The 12504-nt window shown below is 41.3% G+C and overlaps 2 non-coding genes across 2 annotated transcripts; both read right to left on the reverse strand.

Moving 5' to 3' along the window:
* Positions 1 to 2644: 2644 nt before the first annotated feature.
* On the reverse strand, positions 2645 to 2716 carry trnap-agg (transfer RNA proline (anticodon AGG)). The gene has a single exon. It is a non-coding gene; the product is annotated as a tRNA-Pro (tRNA).
* A 589-nt stretch (positions 2717 to 3305) lies between these two features.
* Positions 3306 to 3377, reverse strand: trnap-ugg (transfer RNA proline (anticodon UGG)). The gene has a single exon. It is a non-coding gene; the product is annotated as a tRNA-Pro (tRNA).
* Between the last annotated feature and the right edge of the window lie 9127 nt (positions 3378 to 12504).

The following is a 12504-nucleotide window of genomic DNA, read 5'->3' on the forward strand; positions in this document are numbered from 1 at the left end:
TTTGTTGACGCTAACCATCCCATCTCCTCCCTCAAATGCACAGGCATTGAGTATGTTGCTCTACCAAGGAGAGGATTTAACATCAAGATTCTACTACTACAGAAGGATGCCTACTGGATGTCCTGTTTAAAAACATTGACCCCTAGTGGTCGGAATATTTACTTTGATCTCAGGCCCTTTTATGAACAAGTATATTTTCTATGAACAAGTCTTAAGCTGTAGAAAGAATATATACATTTTTATTACCATACACCCAATATGTTCCCCCTGTTGATGATGCTTATTATGCATTACGGTTAAAACAAAATATTACTACCCTAGTAGGCCAGCATCCCGGAGTCGCCTCTTCACGGTTGACGCCTAGGCTGGTGTTTTGCGGGTACTATTTAATGAAGCTGCCAGTTGAGGACTTGTGAGGCGTCTGTTTCTCTAACTAGACACTCTAATGTACTTGTCCTCTTGCTCAGTTGTGCACGTGGGCCTCCCACTCCTCTTTCTATTCTGGTTACAGCCAGTTTGCTCTGTTCTGTGAAGGGAGTAGTACACAGCATTGTGTGAGATTTTCAGTTTCTTGGCAATTTCTTGCATGGAATAGCCTTCATTTCTCAGAACAAGAATAGACAGGAGTTTCAGAAGAAAGTTCTTTGTTTCTGACCATTTTGAGCCTGTAATCAAACCCACAAATGCTGATGCTCCAGATATTCAACTCGTCTAAAGAAGGCCACTTTTTCTTTCAAAAACAAGGACACTTTTAAGTGACTTTTCAATGTATGTTTAATTAAATTAAACAATAATGTATGTTGATGCTAATTTTATGCTAACAATAGCGTAATATATTCAATATGCTGTAAACGTTTGTCTTTTAACAGTTTCACTCAATTCATTCTAATTTTAGTTTTAGTAAATAATTTTTGGTAGCATTTCTATGTTGAAGATTAAAAAAGAAATTGCCGTATTTTCCCCCCATATTCCATCCAGTTTGCTTTATTTGTATAACATTATTACACTTTATCTTTCTTGAATACGTTCCTCCATTTCTTTTAGTTTTTCCTCTGACTTCTTCTGTGCCTCTATGGTAAAGTTTCTATTGCTATCTATCTGTACAGTTAGTCCTTTCATTTCCTTTATTAATGTGGACTCTTTTGACCGAAATTTCTTCTGTTTTAGAGATGAGTACTGAATTGCATGGCCTTTACAGGCACATTTAAAAATGGCCCATACAATAAGGTGATCTGCTGGAACTATGTTTGTCACGTGCGCTCCCTCTCCGGCCTCTAGGTCACCAGGCTGGCTACACCTGTCACCAGCGGTACGTGCATAATGACACTCTACTGGACTCCATCACCTCCTTGATTACCTGCCCTTAATATGTCACTCCCTTTGGTTTCTTCCCCAGTCGTCATTGTTCCTGTTTCATGTCGGTGCACGGTTTGTGTTTCTTGTATTGTTCATTTATGAATTAAATGTATTCGCTCCCTGCGCCAAATACAACAGGTGTAGACCTTACAGTGAAATGTTTACTTACAAGCCCTTAACCAACAATGCAGTTTTAAGAAAATACCTACATTTTTTCAAGAAATAACAAATCATTCAAGAGCAGCAGTGAATAACAACAGCTGGGTTATATACAGGGGGCACCGGTGTCGAGTTAATTGAGGAAATTATGTACATGTAGGTAGAGTTATTAAAGTGGATTTGCATAGATAATAACAGAGAGTAGCAGCAGCGTAAGGCGGGGGATGCAAAAGTCTGGGTAGCCATTTGATTAGCTGTTCAGGAGTCTTATGGCTTGGGGTTAGAAGCTGTTAAGAAGCCTCTTGGACCTAGACTTGGCGCTCCGGTACCGCTTGCCGTGCGGTAGCAGAGACAATAGTCTATGACTAGGGTGGCTGGAGTCTTTGGCAATGTTTAGGGCCGTCCTCTGACAACACCTGGTATAGAGGTCCTGGATGGCAGGAAGCTTGGATGGTGCCAGGTTTCCACCAGATGTTGACTTTCAGGCCAAAGAGTTCAATCTTGGTTTCATCAGACCAGAGAATCCTATTTCTTTAGGTGTTTTTTGGCAAACTCCAAATGGGCTTTCATGCGCCTTTTTACTGAGGAGTGGCTTCTGTCTGGCCACTCTACCATAAAGGCCTGATTGGTGGAGTGTTGCAGAGATGATTGTCCTTCTGGAGGTTCTCCCATCTCCACAGATGATCTCTGGAGCTCCATCAGGTTCTTGGTCACATCCCTGACCGAAATGTCAAAAAACAGTTTTTACTTTGTTATTATGGGATATTGTGTGTAGATTAACGAGGAAAAAAATACAATTGAATCAATTTTAGAATAAGGCTGTAACGTAACAAAATGTGGAAAAAGTTTGCTGTGTTTTTATCCCTACGATGTTGTGTTCCACTTTCGTATATTTAGTATTTAGCTAATTATCCTTTCTTCTAATGCTGTCTTATCTATTCATAAAGTACTATAAATAGAAAGTCGAAACCAAATATTTTACAACTTGAATATAGTATAGTGTAGTTGTAGTTTATTTCTTTACAAGCTACCATTTTTACAATATTACTCATCACTTTATCCGTGACTTTTCAATTATTAAAATAACCACATCAACCCTAAATATAAGCAACCTTTTCCACCAAAAGTTGGGCTCGTCCGGGATTTGAACCCGGGACCTCTCGCACCCTAAGCGAGAATCATACCCCTAGACCAACGAGCCATGAACAAGATTCTTGTCCTACAGTTAAACTTTCGTCTCTTCCTCCTCCTCATAAATCTGTGTTAAATTCCAGTGTGTGATGTGGCAATTTTTTTCTGAGTACAATTCTACTGTTAGACTGCCCTCTGGTGGTAGTCACAAACACTGTTTTGGAAGTTTTACATACATCGTCAGATTTGCAAACAAAACCTTTGTGACTGACATGTTTATGAAGAACTGTAGACTTGCCTGTTATCGTTTGTATTGTGGAAATTGAGAACTATGCATGACTATAGTGTTACAGGTAAAAAAAAACATCGAATTTTCACAGCGGTTGACAGATAAGATGATTTATAAAGTAGCCTTGCCTGTTGTTGACAGCCCTTATAATACTATAGTTAAGCAATCATGCCCGAGGAGGTGTGGTATTTGGCCAATATAGTACGGCAAAGGCTGTTCCACACGACGTAACGTGGAGAGCCTGGACACAGTCTTTAGCCACCAACAAACCGGACTGAAATAATCCCACCTGATATCTAATATTCTCCCCGTTTTCATTGGCTCGACATGTTCACAAACTGAATAAAGGCAATTTATTTCCTCAAAATGTGGGCTCGTCCGGGATTTGAACCCGGGACCTCTCGCACCCAAAGCGAGAATCATACCCCTAGACCAACGAGCCGTGTTAAAGTAAATATTACACATAGATTTTAAACTCTACTACCTTCTACCCCTGTCACTGACGTCAGGTATGTGTGAAATCTGAGGAATGTCCTCAGTGAAACTGTGACTTCACTGACATTAAATGGTAATCATGTTTTTATTTATTTATTTTATTTAACCTTCAATTAACTAGGCAAGTCAGTTAATAACAAATTCTTATTTACAATGATGGCCTACCAAAAGGCAAAAAGGCCTTCTGCGGGGATGTGGGAAAGCTGAGAAAGCTTTGTTGTAGAGCGTTTAACACAAAATCCAGGGAGGGTTTGTATACTGTGTATACCGAGTCATCAATACAGACAGGTTCAGACCTAAAGAAAACACTACGTCAGATAAATGAGACGATACAGTTTATTCGGAAAGAATTCAGACACTTTGACTTCTTCCACATGTTATGTTACAACCTGATTCTAAAATGGATTAAATATGTTTTTTCTTCATACACACAAAACCCCATAATGACAAAGAGAGAACTTTTTTTTAAATACATTTTGTAAATGTAAAAAAAATTGAAACAGAAATACCTTATTTACATAATATTGCTGCACCCTTGAGAACATCCTGACTGGTTGCATCACCGCCTGGTATGGCAACTGCTCAGCATCTGACCGTAAAGCGCTTCAGAGGGTAGTGCATATAGCCCAGTACATCACTGGGGCCAAGCTTCCTATATACAGTGCCTTGCGAAAGTATTCGGCCCCCTTGAACTTTGCGACCTTTTGCCACATTTCAGGCTTCAAACATAAAGATATAAAACTGTATTTTTTTGTGAAGAATCAACAACAAGTGGGACACAATCATGAAGTGGAACGACATTTATTGGATATTTCAAACTTTTTTAACAAATCAAAAACTGAAAAATTGGGAGTGCAAAATTATTCAGCCCCCTTAAGTTAATACTTTTTAGCGCCACCTTTTGCTGCGATTACAGCTGTTAAGTCGCTTGGGGTATGTCTCTATCAGTTTTGCACATTGAGAGACTGAAATTTTTTCCCATTCCTCCTTGCAAAACAGCTCGAGCTCAGTGAGGTTGGATGGAGAGCATTTGTGAACAGCAGTTTTTAGTTCTTTCCACAGATTCTCGATTGGATTCAGATCTTCACTTTGACTTGGCCATTCTAACACCTGGATATGTTTATTTTTGAACCATTCCATTGTAGATTTTGCTTTATGTTTTGGATCATTGTCTTGTTGGAAGACAAATCTCCGTCCCAGTCTCAGGTCTTTTGCAGACTCCATCAAGTTTTCTTCCAGAATGGTCCTGTATTTGGCTCCATCCATCTTCCCATCAATTTTAACCATCTTCCCTGTCCCTGCTGAAGAAAAGCATGCCCAAACCATGATGCTGCCACCACCATGTTTGACAGTGGGGATGGTGTGTTCAGGGTGATGGTCTGTGTTGCTTTTACGCCAAACATAACATTTTGCATTGTTGCCAAAAAGTTACATTTTGGTTTCATCTGACCAGAGCACCTTCTTCCACATGTTTGGTGTGTCTCCCAGGTGGCTTGTGGCAAACTTTAAACAACACTTTTTATGAATATCTTTAAGAAATGGCTTTCTTCTTGTCACTCTTCCATAAAGACCAGATTTGTGCAATACACGACTGATTGTTGTCCTATGGACAGCGTCTCCCACCTCAGCTGTAGATCTCTGCAGTTCATCCAGAGTGATCATGGGCCTCTTGGCTGCATCTCTGATCAGTCTTCTCCTTGTATGAGCTGAAAGTTTAGAGGGACGGCCAGGTCTTGGTAGATTTGCAGTGGTCTGATACTCCTTCCATTTCAATATTATCGCTTGCACAGTGCTCCTTGGGATGTTTAAAGCTTGGGAAATCTTTTTGTATCCAAATCCGGCTTTAAACTTCTTCACAACAGTATCTCGGACCTGCCTGGTGTGTTCCTTGTTCTTCATGATGCTCTCTGCGCTTTTAACGGACCTCTGAGACTATCACAGTGCAGGTGCATTTATACGGAGACTTGATTACACACATGTGGATTGTATTTATCATCATTAGTCATTTAGGTCAACATTGGATCATCCAGAGATCCTCACTGAACTTCTGGAGAGAGTTTGCTGCACTGAAAGTAAAGGGGCTGAATAATTTTGCACGCCCAATTTTTCAGCTTTTGATTTGTTAAAAAAGTTTGAAATATCCAATAAATGTTGTTCCACTTCATGATTGTGTCCCACTTGTTGTTGATTCTTCACAAAAAATACAGTTTTATATCTTTATGTTTGAAGCCTGAAATGTGGCAAAAGGTCGCAAAGTTCAAGGGGGCCGAATACTTTCGCAAGGCACTGTATATAAAAATATATATGGAGGATTGGAAATGATGCAGACAATTACATTGATGGAAGCTACAATCTATCTGCAATATTAAAGCTGATCTACCCCCGAGAAATAAAAACAGCTGAAGTCGGAAGTTTCCATACACCTTAGCCAAATACATTTCAACTCAGTTTTTCACAATTACTGACATGTAATCGTAGTAAAAATTCCCTGTCTTAGGTCAGATAGGATCACCACTTTATTTTAAGAATGTGAAATGTCAGAATAATAGTAGGGAGAATGATTTATTTAAGCTTTTATTTCTTTCATCACATTCCCAGTGTGTCAGAAGTTTATACACTCAATTAGTATTTGATAGCATTGCCTTTAAATTGTTTAACTTGGGTCAAACATTTGGAGTAGCCTTCCACAAGCTTCCAAAGATAAGTGGGTGAAATTTGGCCCAATCCTCCTGACAGAGCAGGTGTAACTGAGTCAGGTTTGTAGGCCTCCTTGCTCACACATGCTTTTTCAGTTCTGCCCACATATTTTCTATAGGATTGAGGTCAGGGCTTTGTGATAGCCACTCCAATACCTTGACTTTGTTGTCCTTAAGCCATTTTGCCACAACTTTGGAAGTATGCTTGGGGTCATTGTCCATTTGGAAGACCCATTTGCGACTGATGTCTTGAGATGTTGCTTCAATATAGCAACATAATTTTCCTACCTCCTACCTCATGATGCCATCTATTTTGTGAAGTGCACCAGTCCCTCCTGCAGCAAAGAAACCCCATAACATGATGCTGCCACCCCCGTGCTTCACTGTTGGGATGGTGTTCTTCAGCTTGCAAGCCTCGTTTTACTGTGGCTATAGCTTTTGTACCTGTTTCCTCCAGCATCTTCACAGGGTCCTTTGCTGTTGTTCTGGGATTGATTTGATTTGATCCATAGGCCTTGAAAGACATCCACAGGTACTTCTCCAATTGACACAAATGATGTAAATTAGCCTATCAGAAGCTTCCGAAGTCATGATATAATTTTCTGGAATTGTACAAGCAGCTTAAAGGCACAATCAACTTAGTGTATGTAAACTTCTGACCCACTGGAACTTCTGACCCACTTGTGATACAGTGAATTTTAAGTGAAATAATCTGTCTGTAAACAACAACAAAAATACTTGTCTCATGCACAGTGTCCTAACCGACTTGCCAAAACTATAGTTTGTTAACAAGACATTTGTGGAGTGGTTAAAAAACAAGTTTTCATGACTCCAACCTGAGTGTATATAAACTTCTGACTTCAACTGTATCAATAAATAAAATAATAAAAAGATTCAAAAGATCTCCGATTGTAAAACACCTTGTATTTTCAGTCATGGAATGGTGTTATAGTCTGGACATCTTTAAATTCTCGGTCTGCTCTGGTTCTCCTGTTGAACAACTGGAATGTCTTTCAGAATATATATGCCAGATACACCACTGAGTAATTCACTTTATAGTATAGAATAGTATAGTATAGTATAGTCTTGGGCCGCATGCACTACCCTCTGCCTTGCATCGGATGCCGATTAGTTGCCATACCAAGGCAGTCAAGATGCTCTCAATAGTGCAGCTGTATAACTTTTTGTGGATGTGATGGCCCATGCCAAATTTTTTCAGGCTCCTGAGGGGGAAGAGGCATTGTCGTCCCCTCTTCACGATTGTGTTTGTGTGTTTGGATCATCATCGGTCCTTAGTGATGCAGACACCAAGGATCTTGAAGCTGTCAACCCAGTCCACTACAGCCCCATCGATGTAAGTGTGCGTGTCCAGCCCCTCATTTCCTGTAGTCCACGATAGGATCTTTTGTCTTGCCCACATTGAGGGAGAGGTTGTTTTCTTGGCACCATTGTGTCTTTAGTGTTATCTACATTGCCACGGTGGGTCTCTGACCTCCTCTTTATAAGTGTCTATTTTTTAACATTGACATCGGTGATCAAGCCTACCACTGCATTGTGTCTATAGTGTCTATCGTGTTAGTTATCAAATGGATGTCTTAATGATGGTGTTGGATTAAATGTAAATGTAAAATGCAGACACCAAGGATCCATCCACTACAGCCCCATCGATGTCGTGGGTCAATAGGATCTTTTGTCTTGCCCACATTGAGGGAGAGGTACATACTGCCTGGTCTCTGAATAAGGACATGAGCACTCACCCTTAATGATGGTGTTGCCACTGTGTTGAGGGTCAGAGTGGCAGATGTGTTGTTGCCTACCCTCACCACCTGGGTGGCCCGTCAGGAAGTCCAGGATCCAGATGCAGAGGGAGGTCCCAGTGTCCTTAGCTAAATGATGAGCTTGGAGGGCATAATGAAGTGGAACACTGAGCTGTAGTCAATGAACAGCTATTCTCACAAATGTGGTCCTTTTGTTAATGTGGGAAAGGGCAGTGTGTAGTGCAATAGAGATTGTGTCATCTGTGGATCTGTTGGGGCAGAATGCGAATTGGAGTGGGTCCAGGGTTTCTGGAATGATTGTGTTGATGTGAGCCATGACTAGCCTTTCAAAGCATTTCATGGCTACATATGTGAGTGATATGGGGTAGTAGTCATTTGAACAGGTTACCTTGGCCTTCTTGGAAACAGGGACTATGGTGTTTTGCTTGAAGCATGTAGGTATTACAAACTGTGTCAGGGAGAGGTAAAACATGTCAGTGAAGACACTTTCCAGCTGGTCAGCTCATGCTCTGAGTATGTGTCCTGGTAATCCACCTTGTTAATGTTAACCTGTTTATTAAAGGTCTTTATCACATCGGCTATGGAGAGCATGATTATACAGTCTTCCGGAACAGCTGGTGCTCTCACAGATGGTTCAGTGTTGTTTGCCTCGAAAGCAAGCATAGAGGGCATTTAGCTCATCTGGTAGGCTCGCATCACTGGGCAGCTCTCATCCGGGTTCCCTTTTGTAATCCGTGATAGTTTGCAAGCCCTGCTACATATGACGAGCGTCAGAGTTGGTGTAGTATGATTCGATCTTTGTCCTGTATTGACACTTTGCCTGTTGGATGATTCGTCGGACGGAATAGCAGGATTTCTTATAAGCAGACGGATTAGTGTTCCGCTCCTTGAAAGTGGCAGTGCTAGCCTCTAGCTCAGTGCAGATGTTGCCTGTAATCCATGGCTTCTGGTTGGGATATGTACGTACGGACACTGTGGGAACGACGTCGTCGATTCATATAATGAAGCTGGTGAATGATGTGAAACTCATCAATGCCATATGATAAATGCCAGAACATATTACCGTTTGTGCAAGCGAAAGTGCTGTAGCTTAGCTATTATGGATCATATTTATATTACAGGGGGAGAGCTCCATTCCTGACAGACTGATCATATTCAATAGCAACCTCAGAGGCTCCTAAATCAGGATGCTGCCTTGTAGGATGTTTTATAGGTAAGTTGCTTGCAGGCAGATTAGTTGTCAAACTGATTTATAGGCAGATGCATATTTTAGGGGGTGAGCTCTATTCCAGGCAGGCTGATCAGATTAAATTTCAGTCTCAGAGGCTGATGCCAGGTTGCTGCCTTCTAGGTTGTTTAGTAAGTAAAGCGCCTTGCAGTCAGATTAGCTGTCAGATTCATATAATCCAGAGTGGGTGAACTCTATTCCTGGCAGGCGGATCAGATTAAATAACAGCCTTAGAGGCTGATAAATCAGGACATGTGCCTTGTAGGCTGTTTCATGTGTAAGGCTCCTTGCAGACAGCCTACAAGGCAGCATCCTGATTTATCAGCCTTTGAGGCTGCTATTGAATCTGATAAAGCCCTGAGGCTGAAACTGATCAGCCTGTCAGGAATGGCGCTTACACACTCCGTAAATGTAAATATTATCCATAAAACATGAAGTGTCCCTTACAATTATACATATATCAGTCATGCAAAATAAAAACCAGCATAGATAACACGCTAGCTATCGAGCTAATAAGACTACCTAGCTAACTAGCTAGCTCGCTCGCTAGCTCAAAAGACTAGCCAAGTAAGCTGCGTTGTTGCTTGCATGCACAGTGTTGCCTGTCAGGGCTTAAATTCCTCACGAGGACTTAGCTCCCCCACCAGCTCTTAGCTCAAGTTAAGGGATATTTAGCTTGCTAAAAATTCCAATTTAGAAACTCATAATGAACTCCAAACGCAAATGAAAACATGATGTTAGCATGAAAAGTACCATGCCTAAGTGTACCAATAAAAATAAAAACATATGTGCTGATCCACCGTGGGCTCTGTCGCCTCAGCCATACTGTCAATCTATCATCAAAACGGCCATTCCTATTTATAGAGTTTATCTCGTGATCTCAACAAAACAACCTTTGTTATGTCATGATCATGAAAAATGTCACACCCTGATCTGTTTCACCTGTCTTGTGATGGTCTCCACCACCTCCAGGTGTCGCTTATTTTCCCCAGTGTATTTATCCCTGTGCCAGTTCGTCTTGTATGTTTTTCAAGTCAAACAGCGGTTTCCCCGTACTCCAGCTTCTATTCTCTTTTGCTAGTCTTCCCGGTTTTTGACCCTTGCCTGTTTTCTGGACTCTGTACCCACCTGCCTGAACAGTCTGCCTGCCCTGACCTCGAGCCTGCCTGCCACTCTGTACCTCTTGGACTCTGAACTGGTTTTGACATTTTGCCTGTCCACGACCACTCCCTTGCCTACCCCTTTTGGATTGTTTAATAAATATCAAGACTCAAACCATCCGCTTCCCATGTCTGCATCTAGGTCTTGCCTTGTGCCCTTATAAGAAAATGATATTGTGATCTCAACAAAACAACTTTTTATTTATCTCATGATCACGACATAACGAGGGAATAGTTTTTTTATTCACATGTCCTCTCTGGACTTCCGTAGTAATCCGATGACATCTTTTTTCAAGTAATCTGGTCGGATTACAGTTTCTTCATATTTTTATTGGATTATGTACTCCCCATTACATGTAATCCATTACTACCCAACCCTGGAAACACTGTAATTATGTTTCTTTTTGGGGCTCTTTTCTTCTGGCCGACAGGCCAATTCGATAACAGACCTAATGTCTGTCCTCAGTTTAAAATGCTGCCTGCACCTGTCCTAGTCTGCATCTCAAATGACACCCTATTATCTATATAGTGCATTACTTTTGACCAGAGCCCTATACATGGAATAGTGTGCCGTTTGGGATGCACATCCAGTCACCACACCCTTCTACCTGACTAAAAGAGTGGCTGCATGGCGGGGGCGGACCACTAATCTGTGCCCTCTGACCCTCCAGCCCAGCCCTCAACACCTGTCTGCCAGGTGGACCTCTGTACCACAGCTGGTTCTGTGTGTGTGTTTATGTGTGAGAGGTTGATTAGCCTGCTGATCGAGGAGGAGGTGGGTCTGCTACGGAAAAGGTGACTTTTTACTTGGTTGTGACTTGTGTGTGATTTATTTGTGTGATTAGAATGATTTATTCAAGGCAGTTTATAACACAGTATACAGTACATGTCAATCACATAATCATTGAACCCTTCAAAGGACCGTAGCCTCCTGAGCACTGTTGTGCTAAGGCTGTGCATGTGTGCGTGAGTGAGTGCCACAGTCACATCACAAAGTGCCGCTCTGCTCTGGGGCTGTCCAGTTCAAAGAGATCTCATGACAGAACCTTCCGCCCAGCCAGCCTAGCCTAGTTCAGTTCACCTGTAGACAATTAACCTGTGGTTAAAGTGCAATGTGTGGGTGTCAAGGAAAGGTAGGCCTTGATAACATTAGATTGTTATCACTGCATCTCCTCTGTATAAACCACATGTAGATTTGCATAGAGGCGAGAGCAACCATGACTCGTGACTGTATCAGGGTCTGTAAGGTTTGTGGGGCCAAGGTGGAGGGTTGGTCGGGCAAGACACCAGGGGTTGTGTTCAGATTAGGCCTACTGTAGGTGCTGTATTGTGAAATGAATAAAGGCATTTTAGGTCAGTAGTGTTATGTTTGGCACACCTAAGAACTGTTGTTGTTGTTGAAAGGACAGGGTTAGATATGTACTGTATAGTGATGGTGTGATGTTATAGGACAGCATGAGAGGTGACCACTGTCCATTAGATGTCCCTCTAGTCTACAGAAACACATCACATCTCTGTTTTCACTGTAACATTCACGTATTAACTGAGGCAGCTTAACTGAGCACAGTGTATGCACAATTGCACATCAGTTGTGTGAGAGTATTGTGACAGGTGCAAACAGACAAGTGAGACATTCATATTTTGGTCCTAAATTTAATAGCCTTTGTCTTTTTGAAATAAGTCTTATTTCCTGTCTGAATGTGATCAATTGTTGGAGCTGACTCTAAGAATCAAATCATTTCCTGACTAAGAATGTCCTGACTCTAAGAATCTAAGAATGTCCTGTCTCTAAGAATCTAAGAATGTCCTGTCTCTAAGAATCTAAGAATGTCGTGACTCCAAGAATCTAAGAATGTCCTGTCTAAAAGAATCTAAGAATGTCCGGACTCCAAGAATCTAAGAATGTCCTGTCTCTAAGAATCTAAGAATGTCCTGTCTCTAAGAATCTAAGAATGTCCTGTCTCTAAGAATCTAAGAATGTCCTGACTCCAAGAATCTAAGAATGTCCTGTCTCTAAGAATCTAAGAATGTCCTGTCTCTAAGAATCTAAGAATGTCCTCTATCTAAGAATCTAAGAATGTCCTGACTCTAAGAATATAAGAATGTCCTGTCTCTAAGAATCTAAGAATGTCCTGTCTCCAAGAATCTAAGAATGTCCTGCCTCTAAGAATCTAAGAATGTCCTGTCTCTAAGAATCTAAGAATGTCCTGCC

Source organism: Oncorhynchus masou, chromosome 31, assembly GCF_036934945.1.
Source record: "Oncorhynchus masou masou isolate Uvic2021 chromosome 31, UVic_Omas_1.1, whole genome shotgun sequence".
NCBI lineage: Eukaryota > Metazoa > Chordata > Actinopteri > Salmoniformes > Salmonidae > Oncorhynchus > Oncorhynchus masou.